Raw genomic sequence first — 17,847 nt, forward strand, 5'->3', positions numbered from 1 at the left:
TGAAAAGAAAGTGAAAGTTGCTCAGTTGTATCCGACTCTTTGCAACCCCATGGAATTCTCCAGGCCAGAATACTGGAGTGGGTAGCCTTTCCCTTCTCCAGGGGATCGCCCCAACCCAGGGATCAAACCCAGGTCTCCCGCATTGCAGGTGGATTCTTTACTAGCTGAGTCACCAGGGAACATGGACCTGTCTTAAAAAACAGAGGGAAAAATGAGCATGTTAAAATGATGACAGAGGCCAACTCTGGCAGTTAAGCCCTGCAGTGATTTTTTTTTTCTGTTTCTTTCTATTTGTCTGTGAAATGTGTGTTTCACCCTGTTTCCTAAAATGTCTGTAGAGAATACACTACTTTTGTACAAAGAAAATGAAACAGAGGAAACAGAAGACTGTTCCAGCTGGGGATAAGGGCTGGATGAGGGATGAGGGCTGGGTGAGGGATGAGGGCTGGGTGAAGGAAGAAATACCTGGTGAGTGAGAAAGACAGGGGGTGAGGGGGTTGTTGTTGTTGCACTCTCCTGGCTGAACCCTAGGCCCTGAAGGCCCCAAGTCCCCCATCTGCAGCTGCTCTGGGTCACTGCACAGCCTGAGCAGGGCTCCCAAGAGCTTTCCAACCCAGGTCTGTGGGACCTGAAAGAAGAAAGCGGGCTGGGGCTAGTCAAATAAATGTGCACTCTGCCAACCTTTTTAGAATTTTATCTGGGGGTATAAAAGCGCATTCCTGGGGCTTCCCTGGTGGTCCAGTGGTTGAGAATCCGCTTTCCAATGGAGGGGACACGGGTTCGATCCCTGGTCCGGGAAGATCCCACATGCTGCAGAGCAGTAAGCCACAACTACTGAGCTGGCGCTCTAGAGCCCGTGCTCTGCAACAAGAGAAGTCACGGCAACCTGGAGCCCACACACCACGAGAGAAAGCCCATGCAGCAGTGAAGACACCGTGCAAAGAAATAAAGGAAGAAAAAAGTTGTGAATATCATCACTTTTAAAAAAGCACATTCACAACATGCTTAGAAAGCTGCCCTTGGTCCTTTGCCCTCTTCTCTTTCCTTCACGTGGAAGCTTCCAGAATGAGTGTCCCCTCCCCCTACCAGAGCCCCAAGGCTAGGACCTGGACTTAGCATTTCACCACAACGCCCAGCCTGGGCAGCTGGAGCAGCTGCTCATGGAATGGGCTGGCAACCATCCCCGGGCCATGGGCATGGGCCTCACTCACGCTTAAAGCATCACAATATTTCATGGTATGTATGTTCCATCTGTCATCCAGCCATTCCCCTACTGAGGACCTTCAGGTTGCTTCCTTTTTTTTTCTTTTTTAATGTCTACAATCAAGGCTGTAACCAACACCTGTAAAAGAACAACTATGTATGTTCTTTTCACAGGTTACATGCCCCAAAGTAGAAGAGTTGAGTTCAAAGAAAAATACGAATTTTTCATGTCCATGGATAATGCCTGATGACCCTTCCAAACAGGAGGCAGCAACCCCCACCCCACCCCGCCACCGACCAGTCCCCCACCAGCAACGCATGAGAACGCCCACTCTGCCACTCTCACCAGCATCAAAAGTCATCAGCTCAGTTTCCACTTCTAAAGGGGGAACCCAGTACCTTGCTCTTCAGATCTGCATTCCCCTGATTACTTTGAGGCTAAGCGTCTTTTTATGGTCATCAACAATTTGCATTTCCTCTTCTCTGAATTGTCCACCTGGTTCTATTCTTTGTCTAATTGTCTTTGGGGTTTTAAAAGTCTTTTCTTAACAATTTAGAGGAGGAAATTCCCTGGAGGTCTGGTGGTCGGGGCCCTGTCCTTTCACTGCCGAAGGCCCAGGTTCAATCCCTGGCTGGGGAACTAAGATCCCACAACCCACCAGTGCAACCAAAAAAAAAAAAAAAAAAAATTAGAGGAATTCTTTGTGTAACAAGCATCTTAACCATTTATCTGGCATATGTTCATGGCAAGCGAATTCTCTTACTGTTGTCTACAAAAATGTAATTAAATCTGTTAATTTTGTAATTGATTATAACATCTGAATGACAACAAATATCCACAAGACAAGAGCGATACTAAAAACAGCCAAGGGCTATTACTGACAGAAGAATACCAGCTAAGACTTGCAGAAGGAAAGTCCAGATGAGAAAAATCACCACGTGGCAACCCCAACAGGACAGATTCAGGTCACCGATGCGCTGAAAACCACTGAGTGAGGGCCCAGGTGAGAAAGTCTCACCCCACGGACTGTGAATTACAAAGGGGGAGGCAAGGGGCCTTCAGGATGAGGAGGTCTGGTAATTATCTCTTTAGCATCACCAAGAACAGAGCCTGACACACCACCACAGGAGGTATTCCTGTCAAAAGGGTTTAACCTAGATCTCACCAAAGCCCCCCGACCTCACTTCAGGTCATGGGCAGCAAGCAGGGATAAAAGAAAAAGTTAAATAACACCAGCTGGCCCCAGCATTTGAATCAGAGCACAGCCTTCTATGAGAAACCTGCCCCAGACTCTTCAAGAGTCTGCATGATGGACAGGTAAGAATGGCCACCATTAAAATGTCTATAATAATAAAGGCTGGAGAGGGTGTGGAGAAAAGGACCCCCCCCCCAACCGTCGGCAACGGCTGGTGGGAATGCACACCGGTGCAGCTGCTATGGAAAACAGCATGGAGGTTCCTCAAAAAAACAAAAATAAGGGCTGCCACAAGGTCCAGCGATCCCACTCCTGGGAAACTGGGACAAAACTGTGATTCTAGCAGATGCCTGCACCCCTGTGCGCACAGCAGCACTGTCAACAACAGCCCAGTCAGTGCACACGCGGGGCGGGCTCCAGTGATGAACTGGGAGGTCTGGCGTGCTGCGGCCCACGGGGTCGCAAAGCGCAGGACACGACTGAGCGGCTGAACGGAACTGAGACATGGAAACAACCTGAATGCCCGCTGAAAGATGAACAGACAGAGATGCGGGGCTCATGATGGGACACTCGGCAGCCACAAAAAAGAACGCAGTGACCCCACGGGCAGCAACTTGGGTGGACCTGGAGACTGTGGTGCTAAAGCAAAGTCGAGTCAGACAGACAAGTGTCGTATGGTATCACGTGTACGTGGAGTCTCAGCTATGACACAAACAAAGATATCTGTGACACAGAAGCAGAACGGACTCAGGCCTGCCAAGGGGGTGGGGGCTGGGGAGGGAGGGCTGGGAATCTGGGACTTGGTAAATTCAAACTAGTACGGAGGAAGTACAGTGTTCTGTGCTTCCCTCGTGGCTCAGCTGGTAAAGAATCTGCCTGCAACGCGGGAGACCTGGGTTCAATCCCTGGGTTGGGAAGATCCCCTGGAGGAGGGAAGAGCAACCCATTCCAGTATCCTGGCCTGGAGAATTCCATGGACTGTATAGTCCATGGGGTCGCAAAGAGTCGGACACGACTGAGCGACTTTCACTAAACACTACATATATGTTTACTATATACATACGAACAAGTTCCGTTCCAAGAGCGCCTTCGTAAGTGCAACAAATCTAGCCTAGTGAGTGAGTCAAAGTCGCTCAGTCGTGTCTAACTCTTAGGCCAGAATACTGGAGTGGGTAGCCTTTCCCTTCTTCAGGGGATCTTCCCAATCCAGGGATCGAACCCAGGTCTCCTGCATTGCAGGTGGGTTCTTTACCAGCTGAGCCACCAGGGAAGCCCAAGAATACTGGAGTGGGTAGCCTATCCCTTCTCCAGCAGAGCTTCCTGATCCAGGGATTGAACTGGGGTCTCCTGCATTGCAGGCGGATTCTTTACCAACTGAGCTATCAGGGAAACCCACTGTATAGCACAGGGAACTATATTCAGTATTCTGTAATAAACGATAATGGAAAAAGAATGCGTCTAACTGAGTCATTTTGCTGTACAGTAGAAATTAACACAGCATTGTAAATCAACTATACTTCAGTAAACTTTTTAAAAAAGAGTCTGCGTGATAGGGAAAAGCATCACAATGGGGCCTGTGCCGTCCTGACATGGGAAAACAAAGAGGTTATATAAGGCGTTTGGGGGTTCCCTGAGGACATTGAGTTATGGATGAGCTATCCAGTGATGGTTGAAAGTCCTCGCTCATCTTCTTAGGTATGACCCTGGTGTGAAGTCATGTAGAAAGACTGTCTGTTCATAGGAAATGCCCGCTAGAGTGCTTGGGGGAAAAGCTCCATTGTGTCCACAACTACTGACCATCACCTCCACCAAAAAAAAAATGTGTGAGAGAGACAGAGGGAAAGCAAACAGATAGATGTTAACCATGAATCACTCAAGGTAGCTTATTTTCCAAAGTAAAAGGCTCAGGGCGGGGAAAAAAATCAGTCCGTCTTTCCCTCTATGAGTTCCGGGTTTCCTGTCTGGCTTAAGAGGATCCTCTCATCCCAAGATGAGACAATAGTCTTTTGATTTCCCCCTGTATTTTTCAGAGCTTTTATCTTTTCCACGGTGCAGCGGCGCGTGACGGCTCAGAGCCCGGCATGTGAGACCGGATGTCCTAGGTCCAGATCCTCCCTTTGTCACATCTGTGGGCCTTGGGTCCCTCATCTGCAAGGTGGGGGCGCCAACACCCCAAGGCAGTCTCAACAATCACCAGCAGGCACGGAGGGGTACACGCAGCGGAAACAGATCCGATGCGCCACCCCTTACTCCAGAACCTGCCGCTCCCCGGCACCAGAGCAAAAGCTGTCATTCTTACGACGTCTGCCGCACAAACAAAGTGCTAGAGTGTGGGGTGGCACTTGTGAATAGTTTAAAAACACACGACGCCAGCGATTTTCCTAATACGATCACGACTCCGGTAAAACAGTGTCTCCCAGCGCCTCTCACGGCAGCCAGGCACGCCGCGGGGCTCCCCCTCCCACCCGCCTCCCTGGCACGTGGCGCACTCTCTGAGAAATGATTTATCTTTGGTATCTAACCGTTCCTGCTCAGAAGCAGAGGGACCCCCCCCACACAGCCCACTCCTGGCTGAGCTGCTCTGGGACCTATAGCCCACTTGCTGCAGAAATCAACTGTACCCTTGATCAAGTTTAGGGGGCACCCTGGAAGGGCTCAGATCGTAAAGAATCTGCCTGCAATGCGGGAGACCTGGGTTTGATCCCTGGGTTGGGAAGATCCCCTGGAGAAGGCAAAGGCTATCCACTCCAGTATTCTGGCCTGGAGAATTCCATGGACTATAGGAGTCACAAAGAATCAGACACGACTGAGCGACTTTCACTCACTGGAAGGGCTTCCCCGACCCAGACAGTAAAGAATCTGCCAGCCATGCAGGAGATCTGGGTTGGATCCCTGGGTCGGGAAGACCCCCTGGAGAAGGGAATGGCAGCCCACTCCAGTCTTCTTGCCTGAGCAACTCACAACTTTCACTTTTTCACCAGAAGGAAAGGCAGTGACAGTGTCCAGGGCACCTGGTTCAGAATCCAGAAGGGCCTCCCCCTCCTGCCCCTCCCGTACCCCACCACCACACACACAGCTCCCAGACCTGGACGGCCCAGCCCCCTCATCCTCCAGAACGCATTTTCCCTTGCAGACAGAGGAAGGACTCTCTCCTGGGTCTCCCGGGCACGCTGCCCCCTCAGCGAGTCACTGTTAAGCTGTTTGGACCTGGGTCAGGGTCTCCGTATTGATGTCACCGGTGCCCTCGGCCTGGACTCAACCAGATTGCCCCTCCACCCACCCACACAGGGCCTGTCCGCCCCCCTGCACCCACCTGAGACCCAGATGCTGGCTGGTGTCCCTCCCTTGGTCTCAGGCCCGCTGGTGGCGGGTGAGGGTCACAAAGTGGGCTAGAATGTGACCACCTTCCTGTCTCCACCGCCCTCCAGGGCCAGGTGGAAGGACGGCCGCTCCCACACATCTGCGGGGTGTTTAAGGTCTGCGTTGGCCGACGTGCTGAAAAGCAAGACACCCAGCTCTCCACGACCTGGCAGCTCTGACCGAGCTCTGAGCCCTGGAGGAGGAAGGAGAGGACAGAGAACTCCACACGCCGCTGCCACCCTCCTCCAGGGGTCACCTGGGGGCCATGCTGGTGCAGGTCGGGCTGGAGCCGGACGCAGAGCACACGGCCCAGACTCGGCCGCCGGGAGGACAGGCCTGGAAGAAGCTGGGCCCTGCTACAGACGGCCTCCTCCCAGCCCAACTCCACCTCAGGCCCCTGACAACCCCTCTCCCCATCCTTGGCTGCTCCGGGCTGCTACAGGTGGTACCGGGCTCCCTGAGAGACCCCCAGCCCCCACAGGGCTCCTGGGCTCTGAACCGAGCAGGGAGGGCCCCGGTCACCAGTCTCTGCTGGGCTGGGGGCCCGAGGCCCGCCTGCCACCAGCTCAGCATCCAGAAGGGAGACAGCAAGTCGGGTGGATACCAGCTCGGGACCAGCAGGGGCGAGACACACACGGCTCCAGGCCCACAAGGGACCAGGTCAGGGGAGTCTTGGGGGATGGGGGGCGGAGGACAGACCAGGGCCTTGCACCAGAAAGGAGAGCGATGGAGCTGGAGATAGGCGGCTTTACAGCCCAGCTCTTCGCACCGGGAAAGGGCAGTAAGTGCCCCCGGAGCCCACAGAGCAGAGTGCAGCCCCAGGGCCCTAGCCAGCAGGTGATGGGGACCGGGGAGGGAGGTGAGGTGCCTGTAGGCACCAGCTCAGGATGGCATGTCCCCTCTGAATGACAGGCTGGGAGCAGAGAGCTCTGCAGGGTGACGACCTCTGTCTTCTCTAGGCTGGCTGGAGGGGGACTCAGGAAGGCTTACCCAAGGGCCTCCTGAAGGCAGAAGGCTGCCCAGCCCGGCCCATCGGCATGTTCCCCGCTGGCTCCCTGGACAAAGGTTAACAGGGAGCTGGTGCAAGGGAGGTGGTGTTTATTGCTGCAATACTTCGGGATGCTCCTTCCTGGGCGGTTCCACTAGCATCTCATCTCCAAGCCGGAGGGGGAGGGGGAGGGGAGAGGGAGGAGAGGGGGAGGGGAGGGGAGGGGGTGGGCTCCCTAATCTCAGGGCCCGGAAGTGGCCTGAGGGATTCAACAACCAGGGCTTCGGGCTGAGAGGGGCCTGACTGCTCCACGTGTTTTTCTGAGCATATGTGTCTGTTTACGAACTCTCCGCTGTTCTATATACATGTTACTCAGCACAAAGACAGAACACAGACCAAGAAGGAAAAAGAAGCCTTACAAAAACAGCTCCTGCCTGCGACGCCAGGATGGGGTGAGGGGTACACTGCAGCTTTGCTGGTGACTTGTCCCAGTACCACTACCGGGGGTCACGGCTGAGGGGGACGTGGCTGGCAGGATCACCCAGCCCGCTTTTGCTCTGTGAGCTGGAAGGAGGCCCCCACCACGACAAGAAAAGAGCTGGGGGCCTCATCCACCCAGCTGTTCCTCAGTGACCTTGAATCCCGCGTAGGTGGCTTCCACTGTCTCTGGCCTGCACCACTGGCTACACAATCAGCACCCTATCCCCTAAGCAGATTCCCTAGTCGCTCAGATGGTAAAGAGTCTGCCTGCAATTCGGGAGACCCGGGTTCGACTCTTGGGTCAAGAAGATCCCCTGGAGAAGGAAACAGCAACCCACTCCAGTATTCTTGCCTGGAAAATCCCAGGGATGGAGGAACCTGGCAGGCTATGGTCCATGAGGTCACAAGGAGTCGGACACGACTAAGCGACTTCACTCTCCCCTAAAAGGCTACACCTCCCAATCCAGCACTTTATTCCATCCAGCCCGAGGCGGATATGCAGAGGTCAGCCAGTCCCTGACTGTGCCATTCACCCGGTTCGCGGCTGGCACGTCCACTTCCGGTCGGGCCCACCATCGCTGCTGGCCCAGCGGCAGATGGGAGAGTCCCTTCCCGCCCCCTCTCTCCCCTCACTCAGGTCAGGATTGGGTTCAGGATTATCTGGCCGTGATGCAGAGGGGGCGGGCGGGGACATTAAGTAGGGCAGCGCAGCAGCCACGTGGGGCTAAACCACCAAACCCAAGTGACGTGAGCCATGCTGCAGCTCGTGGGCAGAGCCATCCGCAACCAAGACGCTGACTCAGAGGGGCCTGGACGTGCTCTCTCCCCAGACACCCACCCTCTCCTCCCGCATCTTGCCAAAGAGCGGGGCCTGGGCTCGTTCCCCACCTTCCACCTTAAGCAGAACTCTGTGAGTCTCGGTTCCGAAATCTGAGAATTCCCTCGATGGGAACACGTTTAGTGCCCCAGCCCCCGCAACGCTGGTTACACTTTCAGGTTTTAAGAAAATCTGCGCTAACAAAAAGCCACTGCGAGTTCAGTAACACTTCTAGATGGATTTGTATGCTCCCCATCACTGTGGCCTGAGCAGGTGCGTGGTGAAGGAGTGCTTGCTGACTGAATGAAAACAGCAGGACATACGTGAAGGTCACATTACTTTAAAAAAATTTTTCGAATGTAACACTTCAGGAAGATGAATCCAAAAGGATATACTTCTATATTCAATTTTTCCAACAAACAGGTATTCTTTCGTTATCTGACAGGATAAAATTAGAGCCATTCTTCCAATACCAGAGCCACCGGCAGCTCCTGGGCATGTGAAATGTGGCCGGTCTAAACGGAGAGGCGCTGAGGGTGTAAAACAGGAGAGCTTGAAGACGTTGTTGAAAAAAGAATGTGAGATGGCTCATTAAATATTTTTATATTAATTGTACATTGAAATGATAATATTTCAGATACAATGGGTTAAATAAAACACAGCATTAAAGTTGATTTCCTTTTCCCTTTTGTTTTAAACTTTTTATTTTGTATCGGGGTGCAGCCGATGAACGATGCTCTGACAGTTTCAGGTGAGCAGCGAAGGGACCCAGTCATACGTACACGTGTATCCATTCTTGCCCATCTTTTTACTTTCTCATTATGGCTACCTGAAAATCTGAATTTACACGTGACTCGCATATGTAATTGGTGCTGAATTAGAGGAAACACACTAATCGACAGGCAAACAGTCAGAGGAAAGCAACGCTGGGTGCCTTGTGACCAGCTGTGGTCCAGCGTCTGCGTCTATCAGCTGGAACCTCAGACAAGATGGGACCAAGCACTCCTGCCCAGCGTCTGCCAAGCTGGACCAACCTACCCCCAACTCTGCTCCCCAGGTTTGCCCACTTGCCCACTTGGGTTCAGGGAGGGTGACTGCGGAGCCACAGTGGCAGGTGATGACCTCACCAAGTCATCGCCCCAGCCCTGCAGAGGCTGGAGCCGCTGTGAACACAAGCGGGGCTGGTCTAAAAACTTCGCACGTGTTAATACACTTCATCCTCACAGCAATGAGATGGGTGCTTGTTACCCTCATTTTAGCCACAAGGAAGCCAAGGCACAGAAAGGTTACGGAATTCACCCAAGATCACACAGCTACTAAGTGTTAGGAATCCAAATCCAGGCAGCAGGCTCCATTCTACCGCATCATCTGATGTAAAAAGGTCTAGAAGAGTCTGGAAACAATAACCAAGATAAGTGGGGGCTTCGGAGGGGACTGAAAGCCACCAAATCTTCAAAGCATTTCTCACCAAAGGGTCTTCGTTTAGGGCCTGTTTAACCAAAAGAGTCCAAGCGCGTCAACCCCTCCCTGGAAGAGACCACACGCAGAGGAAGGGCTGGGCCCTCCCACCAGGAGCAGAGCAGGACCCCCAGAGTTCCCAGGCTCCCACCCCGCCGCACACACAGACACAGACACAAACACACTCAGAGAGGCCATGCCTGGGCTCAAATCCCACTCTACCAGCTTGGGCTCCAGGTTCGCAAGCCATCAAAACATCAAATTAAAAGGCAAAAGAGAAATTGCTGTGGGCGGGCGCGCCAACAGTGGCAAGGAGGGACACTGACAAACAAGAAAGAGAAAGAAAATACACACTATAAACAGGCACGAAAACAGCAAAGGCACGTCCCTCTGGGACCACGTGGTGTGGGCTCACTCATCTTGGTGCCCAGGGCCCCAGGAGTGTCAGAGGGCCGCCAGAGAGACCCAGACCGCAGCTGACCTCCAGCAATCAGCAATGTACGCCTGCTCTGAATTCAGAGATTAAAACTGTCCCACACGTATTAAAAGCAGAGACATCATTTTGCCAACAAAGGTCCGTCTAGTCAAAGCTCTGGTTTTTCCAGTAGTCACGTATGGATGTGAGAGTTGAACCATAAAGAAGGTTAAGCACCAAAGAATTGATGCTTTTGAACTGTGGTGCTGGAGAAGACTCTTGAGAGTCCCTTGGACTGCAAGATCAAACCAGCCAATCCTAAAGGAGATCAACCCTGACTATTCATTGGAAGGACTGATGCTGAAGCTCCAATACTTTGGCCACCTGACGCAAAGAGCTGACTCACTGGAAAAGACCCTGATGCTGGGAGAGATTGAGGACACAGAGGGGGCAACAGAGGATGAGATGGCTTGATGGCATCACCGATTCAAAGGACATGAGTTTGAGCAAGCTCTGGAAGATAGTGAAGGACAGGGAAACCTGCCATGCTGCAGTCCACGGATTTGCAAAGAGTCAAACACGACTGAGCGACTAAACGACAACACGTGTTAAGCAAGAGAGTAACAAACCACGGGGAAGACGAATAAAGGATGTGAACGAAATTCAACAAAATACAGTGATCAAAAAACCATTGCTGAATCTTAACTCTCACTAGTAATCAAATACACACAAAACCCTTTCATCCTTTCTCTTCTCTTTTCAGGTGGAGGGGGTAGGGGCAGGGAACAGGCAGTCTCTGCCCCAGAAAACAGGAAGGGTTTGCCTACGGGGTACTGTGGCACGTGTGGCCAAAGTCCCCAAAAGGTCGTGTGAGCCCAACGGCCCTACCGTTTTCTTCTTTCTGGGAATCTGTCCAAAGGGAATAAACAGATCTAGGCGTGTAAAGATCTCAGTGTGCAAAGATCTAGGCGCCAGCAGACTTGGCTTGATTGCACAGCCCTGCCCTGGGCACCACGCAGCCTCTCAGATCACCACGAGCCCGTACCGGGCACTCACTCTGTGCCAGGCAGCGTGTATCATACGTGGCGCACAGGTAGGCAAGCTCGGAACCTCACACTGAATGGAATCTGTCCTCCATGGAGCAGGAATCCAAGACTGAGATGGCCCACAGGCTACGACCAGGATCAGGAGGACAGGCCAGGGTGGGGAGGGAGGTTTGGGGGCCTGAGTTCTCGCAGCTAGTCGGCTGCAGAACAGGAAGGAGACCCCCCGTCTCCGGATTCCCCGACGGGGAGCTGCCAGACAGGTGCTTGAACACAGAGGCCTTTCATGAATCTGCGGCTCTGGTTTCCTTTCTTCCCAGTGGAGTATTTTCCAGAGTCCCACTTCTGCTATGAAATGGCAATAATATCATTGATCGTGGAGTAATTAGATATAGTAGATAGATACAGGAGAGGAGGCAGATCGGAGATACCCATCAGACAGACAGCAGGTGCCCCGGGGAGGGGTAGGGTGTTTCTGCTTCCTTTCACACTGGAATGTGTTCTAACAAGCAGGCGTTATTTTCCCTGTTTAAACATATACTTACATTTTTTAGATGTTCAAATATTTTGGAGTGTTTCCTGACTGAGCATCTTTTCTACCACGCGCAGTATCCACGCTGCTCCCAGAAGGGAGAGCCCCTCTCCAAAAGGCATCATTCAGCTGGGCATACAAGACATCCAGAAGAAAACTACGGCAGGAGAGAAGAGCTCTGAATCGCCCTTAAGTTGTACTTTAAAAGCTTCCAAAGGTGAAACTCCAGGTCAAAAGCTTGCCTGAGAAGCACCCAGCACAGCTGACTGCATGTCAGCCTGGCCCAGCAGAGCTCAATCAGTCCATCCATGTGAGGGGAAGAGCCCCAGGCCTGGAACTGGAAAACCAGGCAGAGTCCCTGGGCAGTCTTGGGGATGTGACTTGGACTGTAGGCTACCAGGCTCCTCCATCCATGGGATTCATCAGGCAAGAATACTGGAGTGGGTTGCCATTTCCTTCTCCAGGGGATCTTCCGGACCCAGGGATCGAACCCGGGGTCTCCCGCATTGCGGGCAGACACTTTACCCTCTGAGCCATCAGGGACGCTCTTCTAAGTCCTAGGCAATCTCATTGCAAAATGGGGATGATATATGCATACCCGAGAAGACTGCAAGGGACGGCAGAGGCCTCATGACAATCTCCAGCAGGCAGGCGAGGAATGCTCACTGGTGGGACACCGCATAGCCCAAGGTCCACATCCTCAAAGCAGGTGATTCAGGTCACCTCTCCTTCCTGCTTCCATAATCCCAGAGCTTAGCTCCCTGAGCCAAACTAGCCGCCCTTGGCTTGCGTGGTGGAAGCCGGCCAGACGTCAGGAAGAATGCAATTGGTTCAAGAAAACCTCTGTTCTCTGTTTAATCGCGTTACCTGCAGAGAATAGGGGCAAGCCAAAGGGTCCTGGGTAGGTGTTCAGGCCATGCTGAACAGGCCCCTCAGTTCACAGGGCCCTGGGTTGGCCCCCCTCAGCCTCAGCTCCCCCAGGCTAGGGTCTCCTTCTTCCCTCCATTCCTGAGGTTCTGAGATCAGAGGCCCGCTGACAGCAGCTGGGAAGGGCTCACGGCCAAATGCATGGCATGGACACTAAGAGCTCATTCATCCACTTCTCCTGCCTGGTTTCCCTGTGGCCCTGTGCCCTCTGGTCCAGCCGGCACCAAATGGAGAGTTCATTCTCAAATGTGAGTGAGAAGGGAAAGAGTTAATCGCTCAGTTGTGCTTGACTCTTTTTGCGGCCCCCTGGTCTGTAGCCCACCAGGCTCCTCTGTCCATAGGGCTTCTCCAGGCAAGAATACTGGAGTGGGTGGCCATTTCCCTCTCCAAGGCATCTTCCCGACCCAGGGATCGAACCCAGGTCTCCAGTATTGCAGGCAGATTCTTTACCATCGGAGGCACCAGGGAAGCCCCAACCTGCTTTCAGATAACACCTGCCAGACAGCTCCTGCTTCAACCCTCCAGTGACTGCCTATCTCCTGCAGGCTTAAGTGCCACCTTGAGTGGTCTCCTGGAACAAGGTGAGCTGTAAATGAATTCATAAGAGGATTAAACGTTCAAAACTCCTACACCAGGGTCCTCCCCCTGTAGACTCAGTGCTCAGGCACACAGACCAGCCTGTGGCTCCTTGAGCCCCATCCCTTGCTGCCTTTGCACACCTGCTCCCTCTGCACAGAGCATCTACCAGACCCCGTGCCCGGCACACACATTGAATTAAAGAAGTAAATGGTAAGGACTTCCTTGGCAGTCTAGTGGTTAAGACTCCAGCTTCCACTGCAGATCCCTGGTGAAGGAACCAAGGTCTCACATGTTACTCAGTGTAGCCAAAAACAAATAAATGCATGAATAAATGGTAGAAGAAAGCTATGGTACATGCCAGCCATAGGCGTGCTTAGGAACATGGACTGTGTTCCAAATCTGGCAGAGAGCTGGAAAGCAGTGAAGAAGGACTAAATGGTTGGAAGTGAGGGGTGGGGGGGCATCTCCAGGCTCCCCACACCGAGTTCCTGCAGGCTTGGGGGCTTGACAAGCCTTCCCCAGCCTCTCATCTTCGCCCTGCTTTTCTTAAAACTTGGGCTTTACTCTTGCCACTCCCAGTCCCCGCTCTGGGATCTGCTAAGGGCTGATCCATTCACCTTCAGTGTCCAGAGTGCTGGCTCAGCCCCCGCCCTCCCCTCCTGCTCTCCGCAGTGCTAGATGCAACTGGGCCACATCGCAGGAGCTAATACACGTATCTGGAACAAATGCAGCTTTCCCTGGCCCCTGGCACCCACACCAATATCCTCTTTTTGAGAATTCCTAGAGCTCTTTTGTGCAAAGTCCTCAATAACCGGTCCCCCACGAGGCACGCATTCCCCAAAGCAGCTAATTACCACAATGGCCCAGGGGACGTTACACACCCTGGGCCCCCATCCCAAACCCACCAAGTGAGATCTCTTGGAGGCAGCAAGCCCTGCAGGCACGTATTATCAGCAGGTTGGGGAATGCCTGTCCCCAGGAGCAGGAGAAGGGAATCAGCTCAGGACAGAGCTTTTCTGTCTCCAGAATGGACCCAGTGCTTCTCTCCACATCACAGGGCTGTTGCTGGGATCTGGTCACAGGACAGGAAACAACAAGGGACAAAATCTACAGCTCTGGGGAGACCTGCAGCTGCAGAGGCTCTGACCACCCTGCCCACAGTTCCGGGCCACCTTCTCCCCTTGGCCTGGATTTGAACTAGGAACACCCAAACCTCTTTTTATCTGAGTCCCTTTAGAATGTTACCAAGCCCGGAGCCCATGGAGGTAAGGCAGACAATGCCTCAGTGAGTGAGGGGTAACAGGACAGCCATGTGTCACCCCGACCAAGGAATTTCACTGCTTAAAAGCCCCTGGAGGAAGGCAGGCCTGGACCCAGCAGAGGCCAGGCTCCTCACTCCCTCCCTCTTCATGGTGGCCTCGCAGCTTGAGGACTGGGGCAATCCTGGGGGCCACTCCCCAAGCCAGGTCTCCAGCAGGACCACACTCCTGGGCGCCGGCTCAGCAGTTGGAGGCTTCACTGTCCTGAAGTTTTATTTTATAATAGGGGTTTCCCTAGGTGGCTCAGATGGTAAAGAATCTGCCTCCAAGGCAGGAGACCCAGGCTCCATCCCTGGGCTGGGAAGATCCTCTGGAGAAGGGAATGGCCACCCACTCCAGTATTCTGGCCTGGAGAATCCCATGGGCAGAGGAGCCTGGCGGGCAACAGTCCATGGGGTCACCAAGAGTCGGACATGACTGTGCGACGAACCCTTTTTTTCACACTGTAGACAAATTACATTGATAAAACATGCTTTTAAACTAAAATAAGTTAAAACATCTCAAAAAAAAGCCCCCAAAACTTGCAGGAACACCAAGAGCCATAGGAACAAGTTACCCAGTTGACGAATAGCTGCCCAGGACCACAGTCTGATTCCTGGCCGGGTGTCACACGGGCAGACCTCCCTGAGCTCAGGGCTACTCAGGGACAAGCCTGCCTTTCCAGGCCACCCGCGGGAACCCCGGGGTGGCCTTTCCCAACAGCTCATCCCAGCTCCCGGCTCACGTGGCCCAGCACGCCTGGGTCCCGTGCGCCTAGGCTGTCCCCATCTGGACCCAGATCCTCTGTGGCCCTCTTTCTAGGACACAGGGCACACCATCAGGTCCCCAACTCCTCCGAGCCTCGGTGCCCCCACCAGGGTGGCGAGGGTGGCCCAGAGGCTCCGCAGGTGGTGAGCCATCTCCCCATCCATCCTGGCTCTTGATGATACCCTCATACATTCCGTAAGGCCTAACAGCGGACAGGTTCTCTCTTTCCTTGCCTTTGGAGGGAAAAGGAACTCCCTCCCTCCAGATCCTGTCCTGAAACACAGGAAAGCTCAGAGTTCCTCTGCTTCTTCCTGCCCTGGCCACAGGGTTCAGAGGGGCTGAGAGAGGGCAGGAAGACAGGGTGCCACAGAGCCTTCTCAGTCCCAAAGGGACCCCTGACCACACCTCCCCGGTCACCTCCAGGGTTGGGATGAACACCCTTCACCAAAGCACCACCGAGTGAGGCTTACTCCACACGAGGGAAATGTCATCCCTTGCCACTACGAGGCCCATGTCTAGTAAACATAGGGTCAGCCTCCCGGGTGATGGATGTGTTTATGTAACAGCCTCTCAACCCAGGTCTGCGGGGGCTCTGGCAGGGGGTTGGCGGGGTCTCGGGTCAGGCTCCCTGGGTGAGCAGGGAAACGCCCCGCCTGTGAAGCTGCCCCCACCCTGCCCTCCGCTGGGGAGGCGGGGATGCTGTTTGCAGGACAGCAGCAATATGGTTTGGCAGATGGCGAAAGGAAGGATATAGGGCAGAAATTGAAGAAGGAGTTTTCTGGGCTTTTTTTTCTTCTTTTTGATGCCTGCCTACAGTGGAAAAGCTAGGGCGACATAAGTGGGAAAGCAGGGGTGAGGTGGAGAATCAAGATGGGTTCCAGGAGAAAGGTTGGCCAAAAAAAAGGGGGGGGCTATGGGGGGGGCACGGAGGAAAGAGGGAGGCGGCCTCGCCAAGAAAGAGCAGGGAAGTAGAGACCAGAAGAGCTGGGAATGGATGTGTGAGGAGCAGCTGGGCCTGGTGACAATGAGACACCAGGTCCCAGAATCCGAGATGGTGACACGGAGCTTCCAGGCGTGGCAGACAGAAAGCAGGGTACTTCCAAACCGCAGTGGGGAAGTTGGTCACGGGGGTGGGCTCTAAAGGGGGAAATTCTGCCTGTCGTGTTGGATTCAGGACGGAGGTGAATACCCAAGCGTGGCCCAGGAACACTGGCTTGCACATCATAGAAGATGCTTGGCCAGAGACCTCCTGAGCTGGGGAGCAGGGGTGGGCGATCGCTGTTAAGGAATCGGAAGTTAGAGGCGGCGTCCAGCTGAGACTCCTGCCTCTCCCTGCTTGGCCTGCCTTCCTCCACACCTCCCACCCCATGGCTGTCCCACCAAGCCTCTTCCCCCTCCAAAAGGGCCTGTAGGGGGCGGGGGGTGGGTGAGGGAGGCATCTGGGCACTGATGATGGGCACTTACTTCCTTGGGGGGAAAGAGGGAAGCCACAGGGAATGGCGGCTCTCCCCGCCCCACCTCTTCAGACCGAGGAGGAAAAATTGGTCATCTCCTCTCTTTTGGGGGCCCCTGGCTTACACAGATGCCACCTCCTGGTCCCCAGCCACACCGATGATTCAGGCCATTTACTCAGATCCAAGCTAATGAGTTTTTTTTTTTTTTTTTTCTTCTGTCACCTAATTAGTTCACAGTGAACTCAGCCTGGAGAGGGATGAGCAAGGGCTGGGCAAGGGACAGGAAGAAGTCAGAAGGGACCATGTCAAGAACAGAGCGGGACTCCGGCTCTAAATGAGGTCCCCTACCCCCGCCAAAAGCCCAACGACTCCTTCCTCAGCCGTGGGGACCCCTAAAAGCAGACAGGGGTTGTTCAGGGGAAGGACACCCCATCCCCAGAGCCTCACACAAAGAAAGATGCCAGTGGGGCCCTCCTGTGAGGCCCCAGTAGTGGACAGGCCCCTTCCCATCAACTCCAGGTCCTCAGCAAAAGGCCCTGCCTTTTCCTGGCATTTCTGAACCCACCACCTGCTGGGGGGGTGACAGCCTTCAAAGGGAAAGGAGAGGGAGGAGGAAGCAGATGGCCCAGGCCCAGGTCCATCTGCCCCACCGGCGCTCAAAGGTCACCATGCCGCCTAAGAGGTGGGGGCCTGCTGATGCTGCCTGTCCCCACCACACCAGGGGTCCTGGCACATCTGCCAGCAGTGTGCCCCAACTTCCTCTGCCCCTCGGCTGCCAAGTCCAGGCCTGAGAGCCTAGAGAAAGGAGCGCTGGGTAACTAAGTGGCCCACGGTTCCAGTTTCCGACACCTGGCACCGGAGTCCCTGGAGGTCGGTCAGCGCCCAGGAGCCCCCAGTTCGCCTCTGGAGCCTCTCCCTGGAGAGCAGCGACGGGTGTCCGGCGCGCTTTGGACCCAGCGAAGGCGACACTGGCCCGGCCGAGGCCTCTCACGCGGCCCCCGGTGCCCCAGCCCCGCGCCAGGCCTGCCCCGCTCCCAGCCGCCGCGGCGTGCGGGGTGTGCGTCGGCAGAGAGGGCCTCGGGGAGCGCCACCCTCCGGGGCCCGCGGGCGCCGGGCCCGGGAACGCTGCCATCCACTAACGGTAGGCTCCGATTCACCGCTGCGAGGCGGGCAGGGCTGGGGCGGCAGCTGAGACGCCTCTCCGGCAGCGGCCCCACCTCCTGGCCCGCCGAGGCCCTCCGCCGCGCCCACCCTCCTGGGCCATGCCCGACCAGACCGGGCCCCAGGGCCCCGGAACCTCCGCGGCTCCAAGCACACCCGTTCCCGCAG

The 17,847-nt window shown here is 54.6% G+C and overlaps 1 protein-coding gene across 8 annotated transcripts in view; it reads right to left on the bottom strand.

Annotated features, from left to right (window-relative positions):
• AGAP3 (ArfGAP with GTPase domain, ankyrin repeat and PH domain 3) overlaps positions 1–17,847 on the bottom strand; it is a 56,479-nt gene that overhangs the window by 37,899 nt on the left and 733 nt on the right. The window contains exon 1 of one of the 8 annotated variants that reach the window (XM_086394890.1): positions 11,506–11,953. The exons of 5 other annotated variants lie outside the window; for them this stretch is intronic. The gene's annotated coding sequence lies outside the window, so the exon portion shown is untranslated. Of the gene's footprint in view, positions 1–5,712; positions 5,778–11,505; positions 11,954–17,847 lie in introns of those variants that run through there. 2 more of the 8 variants (XM_086394888.1, XM_086394887.1) reach the window with 2 other exon arrangements.

This window comes from Bos grunniens, chromosome 4 (genome assembly GCF_055505025.1).
Source record: "Bos grunniens cultivar Pamir isolate PY7600 chromosome 4, Bosgru_T2T1.0, whole genome shotgun sequence".
Lineage (NCBI taxonomy): Eukaryota > Metazoa > Chordata > Mammalia > Artiodactyla > Bovidae > Bos > Bos grunniens.